Genomic DNA, 14,225 nt, shown 5'->3' on the forward strand with positions numbered 1-14,225 from the left:
GCTTCAACTTTGTCTTCCGCAGCTCCAAGACTGGCCCACTACTTTTCCAACTGTTCCCTTTGAAAAAGATACTCGGTTTTTGTTTCTTCGGTTATTTTCTCACCTGCACCCTGCAGTTAGATGATCTTGGCAAGAGAACAGAACCCTCGTAATTTTCTCCCGGCCTTCCCCAGATAGCGTGTCCCCCAAACGTTATATAAATCCGATTCCGGTGCGGCTGAGTTCAGAGGCTCTGTAGCTCTGGCAAGTGAAGACGCTTGTCAATGTGTAGATGCTCTGGCAAGTGAAGAATGTTTTGAAAATATTTTCCCCGTGGCCTAGCAGCTAAAGCCCTCGCCTTGCATGCGCGGAACCCGCCCGCTCCGGGTCCCCGCTCCCAGGGCGCAGAGCTGGCAGCAGAGCGTCTCTGGGGCCGGCTGGATCCTCAGTCACCCGGAGGGTGGCGATGCCCGATGCCTGCCAGGGCTGCGCCAGCACCGGCGCCCGCGGCCGCTTTTCCCGCAGCCAGAGGGGAGGGGAGGGCACGCGGCCTCGAGCTTCCTCTCCCGGGATCCTTCTATGGACCCAGCGCGCGAGGGTTGACCTGAGCGAGGAAGGGCGCCTTGGCCGAATCCCCAGGTCTCGCGCCCGGGTTCCGCTCACCTACTTCCGGGAGTTGGCGCAAGGAGAGCCGTTGGCGGCTCGGGTTCCTTGGGCCGTTAGGCGCCGAGGGCGTCAGTTGGGAGCCGAGGAGCACCGCGGCCGAAAGTGCTCCCTGCTATTGTGCCTGCTCCCCTAGGTGAGTCGGCACCGGGAGCAAGGAGCGCAGTGCAGGAGCTGCAGTTTGCCGGGCCTGCAGCCCTCCCCGTGATTCTGCAGCGCTGGTGCTGGAGTGAGTCTGTCGCCCTCGGAGCCCTCACCCGTCCTTGCCCGCGCCTCAGCTCTGCCCCTCAGCTTGCTCCCACCCCACCGCTGCTGGCCTAGACAGCTGCTCCCACTCGTGACCCTCTCTCTGCCTTATCCCATCACCATGCCAGCGGTCATGAGTGAAGACTGCTGCTCTCATGACCCTATCTTAGTCTCCTGGCAACCTTACCCTTGCCACTCATTGCTCTGGCAACCTGAAAGCCTTATGCAGGATGTGCCCAAGATCCCCCATTTCTGGTGTCCCTGTCTCTGGCTTGGCCTTGTTATCCCTGCCCAGCTCCCCACAGTTTGATCCCAAACTCCCTACCTCTCCCCAACTCCTTCATTGTGACCCATTACAATGACCACCCCTTTCTTAGTAACTTAGTAGTCTTACCCCAAGTCTTGGAAAACATCTACCTCCCAGCCCTTACATACTTTATCTGAGCATCACTGTGCTCCATTAGAGTCGGACCCTGTGGACTGGGGCGAGGATCCCTGTGGACGCAGGAGGGGCGAGGACATGGCAGAAGGCACTGCGCGGAGTGCCCTTGAAGTTCTGCCCCTCGCTCCAAGTGTCTCCTGATGGCGCCCACTTGTGCCTGCCCCAGACGTCCTACTGGGAAGTGCCCAGCTGGGCGGCGCACTGGCACCAGGGTCAGGGCCAGGAGCTGGGGCCTCCAGCACGCAGCCAGACAGGGTGGTAGTGCTGCGCTTGTGTCTAGGGTTCATGCGTTTAGTGGTTTGCCCCTTTTTTGTTGGACAGCATGTTGCAGTTTTCATGTTTTGCTTTTTTAACTCATAATTTTGGTTTCCCAGGGGTTGAGATGGAAGAAGAGCTTTTATAAATTTCGTGGCTGCCCACTTTCCTGCCTTCACTTTGCATAGATAAATCCGGTTTGGATTCTTGTATTATTAAAAGGTTGTGGGTCCCTTGGCCCAAGGAGAGAGAAACCCTCTCCCAGAAGTCGTTGTAGGAGTTTTACCAGCCATTGTGTGTGCTCCCAGATTTATTCTTTTTTTAATTTCCTGGTTTGGTTTAGATTTATAATTTAAAGGTAACTGGCAATGCACTTGATAAGGTTGTACACATATCTGGGTGATGGAGCTGGATTCCTTTATGCTGGTGAGTGGTGAGTGCAGGGGGAGGGAGAGTGGTCGAGTGTGTGTGTGTGCGTGTGTGTACCGCACAGTGTGCCCACTTCCCCTTCTGGTTTAGCTGTGGGAAGGTCTGAGTGTGGGGCCATTGGAAAGCAAAAACCAACCACTGTCTTTACTTCTGAGACGGGAATCAGTAACTACCTTTTCTGTCCCACAAGATATGCAAAAACAATGCGATAATATTCATTTTAAAAGTAAAATCGTGAGTTGTGTTGGCATTAAAACTGTATCTAAAAAAAAAAATACCACAGAGAAATTGAAGGGAAAAACTCAGGAAGACATTTTGCTTCAATATATTCCGTGCAATATTTCATTGCATTGACAATGTTTCTGTTGAAGAAACGGTTATACTTGTATTAGTTTTCAGTATTTCTCAAATATTTTTTTTAAGATTTATTTTTATTATTTTTTTATTGGAAAGGCAGATATACAGAGAGGAGAGACAGAGAGGAAGATTTTCCGTCCGATGATTCACTACCCAAGTGACGTCAACGGATGCTATGCCGATCCGAAGCCAGGAGCCTCTTCTGGGTCTCCCACACGGGTGCAGGGTCCCAAAGCTTTGGGCCGTCCTCAACTGCTTTTCCGGGCCACAGGCAGGGAGCTGGAAGGGAAGTGGGGCCGCCGGGATAGAACCGGCGCCCATATGGGATCCTGGGCATGCAAGGCGAGGACCTTAACCACTGTGCCACCGCGCCAGGCCCTCTCAAATATTTTTTAAAAAATATTTGAATAAGGCCCTGAGCACTTCTGGGCCCTAAGTGTTTGCTCAGCTGCCCCCTAACTCTTGCAGCTTGAGTTCCTGGTATGCTCACCCAATCTGATTAAAAGTGAGGCCTCCCGGGTATCCTCTGCCTTCAGTGCCAGCCAAGCACCCCGGGCCACAGTAACCCCCACCTGTGTTTGCCTTCAGTGAGAGAAGGCTCTGGGGGAGGCCTTATCTCAGTGACCTGTGCCCCACCTCAACTTGGACAGGAAGGAGCTAGGATTGCTCTGTTGCTTCTGGGGCTGACCAGGGCACAGAGCAGAGGAGCGCAGTGAGCTGAGCTTTGAGGTGGGATGCAGCAGCGAAAAGCAGAAAAGCCTCCCCAGGCACGGGAGGGGGCTGGTCCCCAGTTGCATTGCTCTCCAGGGCGCTGCCTGTTGAAGCTTACTGCTTTTGTGCGACTTTGAGGTATGTTCAGGTGCCCTCTGAGAAAGTTCTGACTTCATGTGGGTCTGCCTATAGGGTGGAAGTACCAGTGTGAAGCTTGTGGGCCCTGCACTTCATTGGTTTTTGTTATTGATAAACTGACTTTGTGTGTCCAATTCAGGCTCGGACTGTTTGGATTGTTTGAGTCTGGTCACTTACAGAGGCTTCCTCGGTCTGAAAAGCAGACAGTGGCTGCAGGGACCAGCACCCAACTAGAAGTGTACCAACAGGCCTGTGGACTGTGGAGTGTGACGTAGAATCAGTGTGTGACGTCACCACCTCTCTGGTTGCTCTTGGCTTCAAAACCACTGGTAGGTGTTTTCATTTTGCTACAACACTCCTGATGCTTTGCCGGCAACTAAGAGCGATGGCTGCTATACTTCCTTGCTGGTAGACAGGTGTAATAACAGGGACACGTGGTGCTGGGCCCAGAGGACTGTTGGCTCTCACCATCTTGTCCTCCCTTTGCCTCAGCCCTGAGCTGTTGTGTCTCTTGCGCTTCTTGCACACACTCTGCCTCCTGCTGTCCTGTGGGGTCAAGTTGTTGTGATGCCTCTTTTGTTTGCTTGTTTCTAAGATTTATTTTTATTGGAAAGTCTGACCCACAGAGAGAAACAGAAAGATCTTCCATCCAACAGTTCATTCTCCAAGTGGCCACAATGGCCAGAGCTGAGCTGATTTTCTTTTTAAAATCCTGATCTTGCCATTAAGTATTAGTATTATTAGTAATTATTCTTATTTTCTTTTATTTTAGATGATGTTTACATAGTCAGTCAGGGTGGGAAGGATCTAGAGTTAGGGAGAAGTAGGTGTGATCATTGTTTCCAAGCTTTTTATTTCTTCTTCCCATTTCTGGGGAGAGGGGAGAGATAAGGGGATAGGCCATACTCAGCCTCCCTACCACCCCAGCACCCAAGGATGGGGAAGGGCCACCTGATAACCCAAGGTCACAATGTGGTGCACGCTCTGAAGGCTCTGCCCAGGTGGATGCAATAGTTCAGAAATACTGCCAATCTTGCCAATCTATGGATGAGAAAACCCTTCCAATGGCTGACATAATCAACCTTATAGTCTCTTTCTCCCAGATATTTGCTGTCATCATTTGGCTGGGGTAATTGTCCATATGATCTGTTCTCCATTCTCTGCTGTGGTACCAGATGTCCTTTGCAGGCCCTAATGAGCAACCAAGTCCTCCATGTGTACCATGGTCTGCCATCCAACACTGCATCCTCTGTACTGAGGAGGACCAGTTTTCCTAGATGGGCTCATGAACTTGAGTCAGATGACTTGGGTCAAGCCAGAACCCCCAACCACTGGGGCTCATGGATCCAGCGCCCACCACCAAGCGGGCCCAAGGCCACAAGCCATGCAACCCAAGCCCCTTCCCCATCCCAAGCCTCTGCTCCTCTGGAGTTGGAGCAGAGCCCTGAGCCGGCTCAGTCTTCCAGCAAGGGCTGCATGGACTGACTGCTCAAGGGTATAGATTTTTTTGGTTTGCTTCTTTCAAGATTTATTTATGTAAAAAGCTAAGTGATAGAGAGCTTCCATTCACTGGTTTACTCCCCTAGAGGCCACCATGGCTGGGGCTGGTCCAGATAGAAGCCAGGAACCTAGAACTCTCTCCAGATCTCCCAAATGGTGTCATGGACAAATGTTCTGGGCCATTATCCACTACTTTTCCAAGTACATTAACAGAATCTGGATTGGAAATGGAGCAGCTGGGACTTGAACCTGTGTTCCGAAAAGAATGCTGGCTTCACAAGCAGCGGCTTAATGCACTGTGCCACAACACTGACCCCAAAGGTATGAGTCTCTTGGGGTAAGCTTTATATAGCCCCTGCCTTTAACATCTAGTTAATGCCCTGAGCTAAAGGAAGGCTTGTACTTTATATGTAATATACTAATAACTCTGGTATGTAAAATAATTTTTAATATTTGTTCATTGAGAAGCAGAGCAACAGAGACAGATCTTGCATCCGCTGGTTCATTCTGCAAATGCCCTCAACAGCCAGGGCTGGTACAAACTGCAGCCAGGATTTGAGCTGGGCTGGCAAGGCTGCAGTAACTGCTGGCTAATGTTGAGAACAGAAGTGAGCCAAATCAGGCTGAACCAAACACCCACCAATGTGCATAAGATCTGTGACTGAGTGTTGGTCTGACTGGGGAACTAGGGGAACTCCCCTATTAAGATGCAGTCCCGGCTGCTGGGCATGAGGACCATGGTTGGGAGCAGGCCAGGCCAGGCCAGAGTAGGATACAGTGCCTGTCAGTAGACAAGTGGGTCAGGTCTTGGGGTTGGCCACTAGGGAACCAATGGAATAAACCTAAACAGCGACTGCTTTTTCATACTCGGGACTCCTCTGAGGACACTCTTAAAAGATTACTTTTTCCTCTCTTGTGTTGCTGCCATTTCATAAGCTTAAGTCTGGGTTAATTTTTCTTCCTATTTGGTATCCGTATATTGGTGACTCCTAACTTAACTGCTGGCAATACATGATTGTACAAAGACTGTCAGTTTCCTGTTAACAAAAGCATTCTCTTCCTTTCTGACAGTTGAAGAAGCATCTGTGGGGAATCCCAAAGGGACATTGCTGAGATGTTGCAGGCCTGGAAGTGGAACACCAGCACAGAGTTAATTATTGATCCAGAGATGGACACTTCAGAGAGATGCAACCTTGATATTCCAGACTCTACAAATGAGCAAGTAGACTTGAATGAGAAAAGCGATGTTATCAGTGCACTAAGTTAACCACTGCCTTAATTCTCAGGGAGCAATCTAGATGACTCAGTGTTATCATTCATTAAACTGCTCTTTTCAAGTCCACAAGGAGATAGATCCTTGGTTACTTAAAAAGCAATCCAAGGGATTTCTCTATAAAACCTTACAAAAGGAAATGGAGAAAGATCCTCTTTCTGGAAAGTATGTTAAATATAAACATTCAAGAAAAATTGGATGAGCTTAAAAGAAAAATAGAAGCTCCCATGTTGATGCAGAGTCTGTTAGGTCTCAAAGCAAAACGACAAATCTTCCTAAAGAAGCTAGACAGGGCCCAATCGCAGCACATCAGCTGGCGCCTACCCCAAGCACAAGACAAAGATTATAGAGTGAAAAACATCTTCAAGGGGCCAAAGGGCTTAAGGAAAAGGCAGCAGCAGGAGACAATCAGGAGGAGACAGAGTGCACGCCCCCTTGTGGATGGCACCATGCAAGGCAGGCCGGGGAGCGCAGGAGCCAAGGAGCAGGAGGAGCTTCGTGTGGCCCAGAGACCCTGGCACCTGGTGGCCAACTCCTTCTACCTGGAGCCCCCACTCACAGAGGAAGGTGAAGCCAAGCCGCCTCTTCCTTGAAGAAGCACATCACGGATGGGTCACCTACTGCAGCCCTTGCAAAGTACCCTCCCTGAGCTCAAAAACAAATGGTTAAAAGACACCATGCTTACATTAGAAAACCCAAAGGTAGAGTCAAAAAGAGGCAACAGAACCAAGCTCATATTCCAGAGTGAATTCCTGCTTACGTAAAATTGATCCTCATCCTGTCTTCATAACCGTCAAAGTCAAACTGAGATTAACATGCAGGAGAAAAATTCCCTGAGCACAAAAATGTCAGTAAGGGGCCTCAATTCCTTGTACTACAAAGTCTCATTGACTTACCTCCCTAAGCCTCTCTCTCTGCTGCAAAGTTTTCCTCCCAAGGTCTGAGGAAAGTGCTTCTTCAGAAGTGGTTGCTCTTCCAGAACCTGATAAATAAGATGTTTCTAAAACAGCAGTGCTGCAGGAAACAATTTAGGAACCTCTGGTAGACAGCAGGGCTCTGCAAGTGGAAATACTCCTTGGCTAGGTGAGCGGGTGTAGATCAGTGTTATTTGGCTTGTTTTTGCAAGCAACACTGCTTTATTCTGAGCCTGGGAGTTTGTGGTTTCAAAGCCGGGGATGGCTGCCTGGCTCCTCTGATGGAGTAGAAGGCTCTTCCACTCATAGAAAGTCCAGCTCTGAACCTGCTCTGAGACTTGAGCTTCTCCATGGGCAAAACCCAGGGGCTTTGAAGTGGTGTTCTGTGCATGAGGGTTATAACCACGGACATTGCAGCTATGGCTGCTCTCTTCCCTGGAGAGCTTGCATACACATCTGTGTCAGGATCGGGGGTATTAGCACACTGCTCTGTGAGTACATACAGTATTGTTTATTGTCCAGAACAGTTTTCCACCTGTTTTATTACCCCTTCTCCCCAACAGGTGGGAAGAACAAACACTTTTAATGGGCTTTCACAGAGGAGAAACATGACAGGGGTGTGAAAGGGTGAAGCCAGACACCCGGTCTTCCACCCACCGCTGACTCTCCACGCACTCATGTTCCTTCTTTGTCATGACGCTCACCTCCTCCTCTCACTCTCACAGCAGGGCCTGGGAGAGAAGCCCAGCCACACAACAGCACACTTGACCTTCCTGCACTTGGAAGCTTTAGGACTTGCATAAGTCAAGCTGGAAATACTAGAGATGAATGCAAAGATAGTATCTGCAAAGGCAGTTTTTTTTGCTACCACCCCCAGAGAGCTCTCAAAACATTCTGTGTATGCATAACACCTGGCAATCTATGAATCACTCCACCTGCATCCCAGACCCCTGCCCAGATATAAAGAACCAGGGTGGATGTGGTGCAGCAGAGACCAATAAAGGCTGTGTAAATGAAGGTGTCATAAGGACGGGGCAGAGGGAAGGGTACTAAGGAACAGGTGCCAAGGGACTGCCAGAATGCTTTGGCTCTTTGTAAGGGTGCATTTCATGTTTCTCTTTGTGGCTTAACTAATTGGGTCCCAAAAGCAACCCCCCTAAGACCCCCAAATGATAAACCTATATTCCTTGTATGGCAACTCTTACAGTTGGCAGTGCAGGTAACTTTCTCTTAGGAGTAGGCTTAGGACCTCATCTAACTCCTGAGTTTTGGTCTTCCCACTCCCTTAAAATGTCATGTGAGCTGTCCAATGCACTCACAACCCTAGCAGAGCCTGGCATACTCTGGAATATGGGTTAGGTTTTTCTGCCTTTGAAGAAAGGATGCTGGCCCAAGCTCAAGATCTTCTCCTTATGAACCAGTGTCAAGAGCAAATTCTGCTCAAGAGCTTCCCCCACAGCCAGATGAGCTGGATAGGGATGAGAATGTTTTTCTACAATCAATTGGAAAGTAAGCATCTCCAGTGATTTCCAGTATTTGTGCCACCTTTGGAGCCTCAGAGTTCAAGGTCAACCAAATTTGTTTCACCTCCCAACCTGGAGCAGGATTGCACAATATGAAAAACTTGCCCATCTGGCTGTCAGGACTCCAGAACAAGTCCTGAATATTCTAAATGACTGTATTGTCTATCCTGAATCGTTACCTGTGGAATTAGAGGAGCACAACCAGGTGAGCTCCTGGAGACCTTTGATGGGGCAGAACCATCTGCACTGCAGCCAGAGGACATACCTCAAAGCCCCGAGACTCTTGAGGAGGGCCAGCCTTCGTTGCTCCAAAAAGAAGGCCTAGCCCAGGTTCCACAGCCTCTCAAGGAGACTACACCTTCTCCAATGCTGCAGGGATCTCCAGATCTCTGCTGCTGAAGAAGCTGTCCGGCAGCTTGTTCAAAATGAGATCAGTGTTCCACGTCCACTGCTGCCTTCAACCTTGTCCAGTATCACAGGGAGACCTACAGATGTGACGCTTACAATCACGCTACAGCCAGGCAGTGAAGCGCAAAGTACTCTGGGCCAGCTGCAGGCCCCAGTTCAGCCTGCAGGGATTTGGAAGGGGAATCCCCTCCCTCAATCCCACAAGAGGCTCCAGCTCAGACTCCAGGCCCTTCTGTAGACCTAGAGCCTTTCCCGAGTAATCAAGAGGAGTCTGCTCAGTATGCTGAGCCTTCAGTGGAGGTGAAACCTTCTCTAGGCCAGCAGGTGGCCCCAATTCCTCCTGCTCCAGGCCCATCTGTGGGAACAGAATCTTTTCCAGGCCACCAGGTGACCCCAGCAAGAAGAGAGATCTAGAAAAAGTGATCTTACTTCTGCTGCTTTACTCCTCATATTGCCACAATGGCTGGGGCTGGGCCAGGCCAAAGGTAAGGAGCAAGAGCTTCTTCTGGGTCTCCTGTGTGGGTTCAGGGGCCCAAGCACTTGAGCCATTTTCCACTGTATTCCCAGGCACATTAGTGGGGAGCTGGATAGGAAGTGGAGAAGCTGGTCATCAAACTGGTACCCACATATGTATGGGATGCCAGCATCCTGACAGCCTGACCTGTTACCCTTGACTATTGGAATCAGCAAGGCTTAGTAGACAGCTTGTCTGCCAAGAACTGACTTGCAAAGCAATGAAAGATATTAAATGAACAACCTTGAATATCAGCTACAGGGGTTTCAGAGTTATACTATGAGCTGCAGAAAACCCTGAAAGTTTTCAAGCAAGAGAGAGGTGATCAAAACAGAAAGATTATTTTTTTTTAAAGATTTATTATTATTATTTTTTATTGGAAAGGCGGATATACAGAGAGGAGAGACAGAGAGGAAGATCTTCCGTCCGATGATTCACTCCCCAAGTGAGCGCAATGGCCGATGCTATGCCGATCCGAAGCCAGGAGCCTCTTCTGGGTCTCCCACACGGGTGCAGGGTCCCAAAGCTTTGGGCCATCCTCCACTGCATTCCCAGGCCACAGGCAGCGAGCTGGATGGGAAGTGGAGCTGCCAGGATACAAACTTGACCCATCTGGAATCCCCGCAAATGCAAGTCGAGGATTTAGCCAATGAGCCATCACACTGGTCATGTCTTCTCTCTTCTAACCAAGCTTCTAAGAGCTTTAACTGGAAGAGATCTTCTTCAAACTAAAGAGAAGTCTGTCTCTTCATTGTATGACAAGGAAACGAGAAAGAGGCAGCATCTTGGCCCCAGGGTCATACTGTTAACATCAGAGGAGGGTCTCTTCCCAGCTGGGGCTCCTCCCTGGCTTGTAAGGGTTTGGGGCTGTGAGCTACGTTTTCTGTCAGAAATCAGCACACATGTACCACACAGGCACAGTTGCTGAAAACAATGCACTCTCCTGTTCTGCTGGATTCATAAGGGGTATCTTGGTGTCAGTGTGAGCCTCATCCTTTAACTAATTTCACTAATCACTCTCCCATCAGTGACACCTGCAGTGTGAGGCTGCATGAGCTAGGTAACTGCTGTCAGACTCAGGCCCTGCCTGATGTGATTCAGTTTACAGGGGTCAAGGACTGTGCACATAGAGGCACCTTCTCCCTCACCCCCAGGTGAAGGAGGCATGTGAGACTCAGTCCAGGTGGGGCTGGTGCCAGATGCTAAAGGAGGGAGACAGTGCACGTGCCCCATGTGGTTGTGCGGTCTGTCACTGCACAAGGGCGCTTGGGGAAGGCAGTGGTTGGGGCTGACGACCTCACACAAAGCAGTGGTTCAAGTTGGCCCTTAGCCACTGGGGCACCTTCAGGCAGATCGGAGAGCTCCCAGAAGCCCAGATCCCAGGTCTGTGGTGATTTTGCTTTGTGGTATATGTGGGACAGGGACACGTTTTGACCCGGGCACACCAGAGATGTGCGGGCCATGGAGAGTGACACCAGTCTCTGATTGGCTTGGGCATTTGTTTTCCCCCTGGGACCTTTACGAAGATTCCCTCAAGGGAAGACGGGAGAAGAAGCAGGTAAACTGAGGGACACAGTGTGTCGCTGGAGGGAGGGATGGTGGGAGTAGGGTCAAAACATGCATTCCCCTCCCCATTCCTAAGGGTGCTAAACCTCCTGCATTTTCCTAGGTGGGCTTCTTGGTGAGGTGGCTGCGCTGGCTGAGGGGTGAGCGCAAACCCCGCCGGGCAATGAGCCAGAATGAATTTGGTAAAAAATTATTCAATGAAACCTCTGACGAGGAAGCAATCTTCATGAGGGGGCAAGGTAAATGACAGACTGCCTTCCCCACGTTACCTAACGGGAGCAAACGGGGCGGGCAGAGAGGAAAAGTGGCCTGTTCTGTTCCCCACAGCATGAGCGAAGGCCCGGGCGAGATGGCGGCCGCTGAGTCGACTGCCGAAGGAGAAAGCGAAGCCCCTTAGGAGGTGCTCACCGAGTAAGCCCTTTTGCTGGGGCTGCCTCCATTTATAAAAGCACTTCCCTTCTAATATTCGTGTGTGTGGTATTCATAAGCCATCCCAGCCAAGATGATAAGAAATGAAAGTCTAAGTTTTATACAAATCACAAGGCCTCACCAAGAAGCCCACCTAGGAAAATGCAGGAGGTTTAGCACTGTTGGCAACGCCTGCGTCGCCACGTACTTCCAGCCCCGAGTTGAGCGGAGGGACTAGGGTTATGAGACAGACAAGACAGACAAGACACACAACACACTGAGGCTCATTCTTGTGAAGTGAGGCCTTTATTCAAAGTCGAACTCTCTTATATAGTCTGCTTGGCCCCTCCCAGGATCTTCCCAATGGTTAAGCAACACCTAAACTCCCCCAAGGATGTGCAAAAAGGGGAAGCAGGAAGGAGGGAAATTGCAGTCAAGCCACGGGCTAAATGTATCAGGCCATGATTGCCCTTCCTGTTACACCTTTGAGAAACAGCTGAGCTGTGGAGTTAACCCTTTGGAGACCGGGGCCTACATGTCCCCCCTTTTTGTTTTTTAATGGATGCCTGTCTTAGGTTGTGCAGCAGTCAGTTGAAGCCTTACCCGTCATGGGGAGCCCCACCTGGTGCACGTGGGATCCCTGTCTTAGGCTGGTCATCAGCTCTGCCAGATCTTACCCGTCTCTGGCTGCCCATCACATATCATGCTCAACTGGACTTGAACTCTAGGGTTTTCCACAGCTAAAGTCATCATAGTTTGTCAAATGATGACCTGCTCCCAGGCTTGCCTGTGTACTCTACAGTTCATCTAGCTTGTCAGGTCTCTTCATTCTCTAAAGGAGCAAAGTGGGAAATTGCCACCTTGGCCAAAGTTATGTGCCCAAATACAAGATATGGACTGGGAGTCCCTGTTCTTCCTCTGTGGTGCTTTAATGACACTTCCTAAACGACAGGAAAGGGCAGCTCTCCTGTCTCGTGGCCGTCCTCACCTCACTTGGCTCGATCATTCCTGCATCAGTCTGGCCTCCTGGGCTCTCGCTGATGTAGTCCTCTTCTTCCCAGTGGTCTGTGTCCCACTCTGCCGTGGCCAACTCTACTTGTTGCTGCTCACTGAGGAGCTTCATGAGGAAGCCCGTTCTGGAGATGAGCTTGGCACAGGACAGCTGCACCTGGGGGTCCGCACAGTCCATCTGCAGAGTCCTGATAACTTGTGAAATGAAGTTTCTCACGTCATTATTGGGGATGAGGGACCGAAGCTGCTGGTATAGTTGCCTTTCCAATTGGTGCACTGGGGATGACTGCAAGGGGTAGGTACTGCCTGTGGGCATGGAGGGGATGTCCCTGCCCATTAGGGTTCCCCCATTGCATTTTCTCAATGACCACTACTCAATCTCAGGGGAACAAGCGGCCAATGGATGCCCCTGGGCTGTGCTGGCAGGGGGAGATTCTTCTGGCACAGCTATGCTGTGTTTCAAAGTGTTTAAATTTGCTGCAGCAAGGATGGTTTCAAGAATGTCTTCCAGTAGGAGATTCTGGAAGAGCCATCGCTTCCAGGGAAGGCAAATCCTGAGAACTCAGGTCTCCAGAAGAGGGAGAAGGCTCTCGGGGAGGGGAATCTCTGTAGGGCAAGGAACGCAGGCCTCTTTCCATGTGTTGAGGGAATTCTGACTTCTCAACTTCAGTCTCTGGCTTTGGGGGTTTTGAACACTGCATCCAGGCATGAGACCCCTGTCCTGAGACAGCCACTTTTTTCCAAAGGTAACATAAAGCCTGTGATTTTTAATATTCCTCAAATATTGATCCTCTTTACTTTTTGGGCCAGACCAACCTTTTTAAGTGGACATGACCATAAAAGAAAGGACTGTTTTCCCATGTGTCTTGGTTGAGCAAACTTACTACCACAGCTATCTACATACTTGGGAGAGATAAGGGCCCTTAGTAAGCTATTGAGTGGGCATTTCATATTGTCATTACAGTGTTGTAGATCCAATGTTGCATGCTAGACTTACATATAAACATTTTGTGCATTAAAAGCACTTGAGACCTTTTTTCATGTTTTTATTACATTTGGACCTTTAAGAAACATATCATCAGATAATCCACTATTCAGTAAAAGTCTATTTTAGTTTTCTGAAGTAGATGTGTCACAAACTACCTTGCTTCTAGTCTCCACGACACCGCGTTTCACACAATGGCAGGCTCTACGCAATGGAATCCTGAGTCTTGAGGTTTAGACAATTTTCAAGTGGATAAACGTGATTCTGAGCTGTTTTTATTTTGGGATGTGCTGACATAATTTTAAACTTGTCTAGTTTGCTACATCACTCAACTCCTGAAGCTTTGTAATGTATTGTCTTTGGAAAACCTGGTAAAAAAAAAAAGGTAATATTTTCCCTCTATACAATAAAGACAAATTTACCACAACATATCCAGTACCAGTTGTATCAAAAAGTAGTACAGATTATGTGTATATGCTATGTTCCCTTGAATGACTAGTTCATGAGCTAAGAGCTGCTCTAACCCTGGGGACTTCTCCTGAATCAACATGATCCAAGTGTTGTGAGCTGCACACTACACTCAACTCCCTAACACCAGAGTGAGCAACAAACACTGATTAAATATAGAAACAGGTAAGCGAACACATACTGATCCATGATTATATCTTAAAGAAGGGAAGGAACTTTTGGAGGCTGCTGACAGGGACTGGGGGGAAGGTGGGTGGTTGGGGAGGAGGGGTTTAAAGCTATGGCTTTGGTAAGCACCCAAGTGAGCTGTAGGAAGGCATTTGAAAGAGTAGATTCTGCAGCATCGAAAGATATTTCCTAAAGGAGGTGAATGTCTTAGTTGTATCTAGATTCAGAGGCTTTCAGCACTTGAGGGCTGGAAACGAGATCCAAAGA

General features: G+C 49.3%; 2 long non-coding RNA genes across 2 annotated transcripts in view; both read left to right on the top strand.

The window, feature by feature from the left end:
- The window catches only part of LOC121169755, a 47,821-nt gene extending 34,070 nt beyond the window's left edge, over window positions 1–13,751 (top strand). The window contains exon 2 of the long non-coding RNA XR_005885912.1: window positions 12,852–13,751. This is a non-coding gene — a long non-coding RNA (uncharacterized LOC121169755). The remainder of the gene's footprint in view (window positions 1–12,851) is intronic.
- LOC121169754 lies at window positions 2,714–5,863 on the top strand. The gene is made up of 2 exons (XR_005885911.1): window positions 2,714–3,549; window positions 5,792–5,863. It is a non-coding gene; the product is annotated as an uncharacterized LOC121169754 (long non-coding RNA).
- Window positions 13,752–14,225: the final 474 nt, after the last annotated feature.

This window comes from Ochotona curzoniae, unplaced genomic scaffold (genome assembly GCF_017591425.1).
Source record: "Ochotona curzoniae isolate NIBS_2020 unplaced genomic scaffold, NIBS_Ocur_1.0 scaffold_2453, whole genome shotgun sequence".
Lineage (NCBI taxonomy): Eukaryota > Metazoa > Chordata > Mammalia > Lagomorpha > Ochotonidae > Ochotona > Ochotona curzoniae.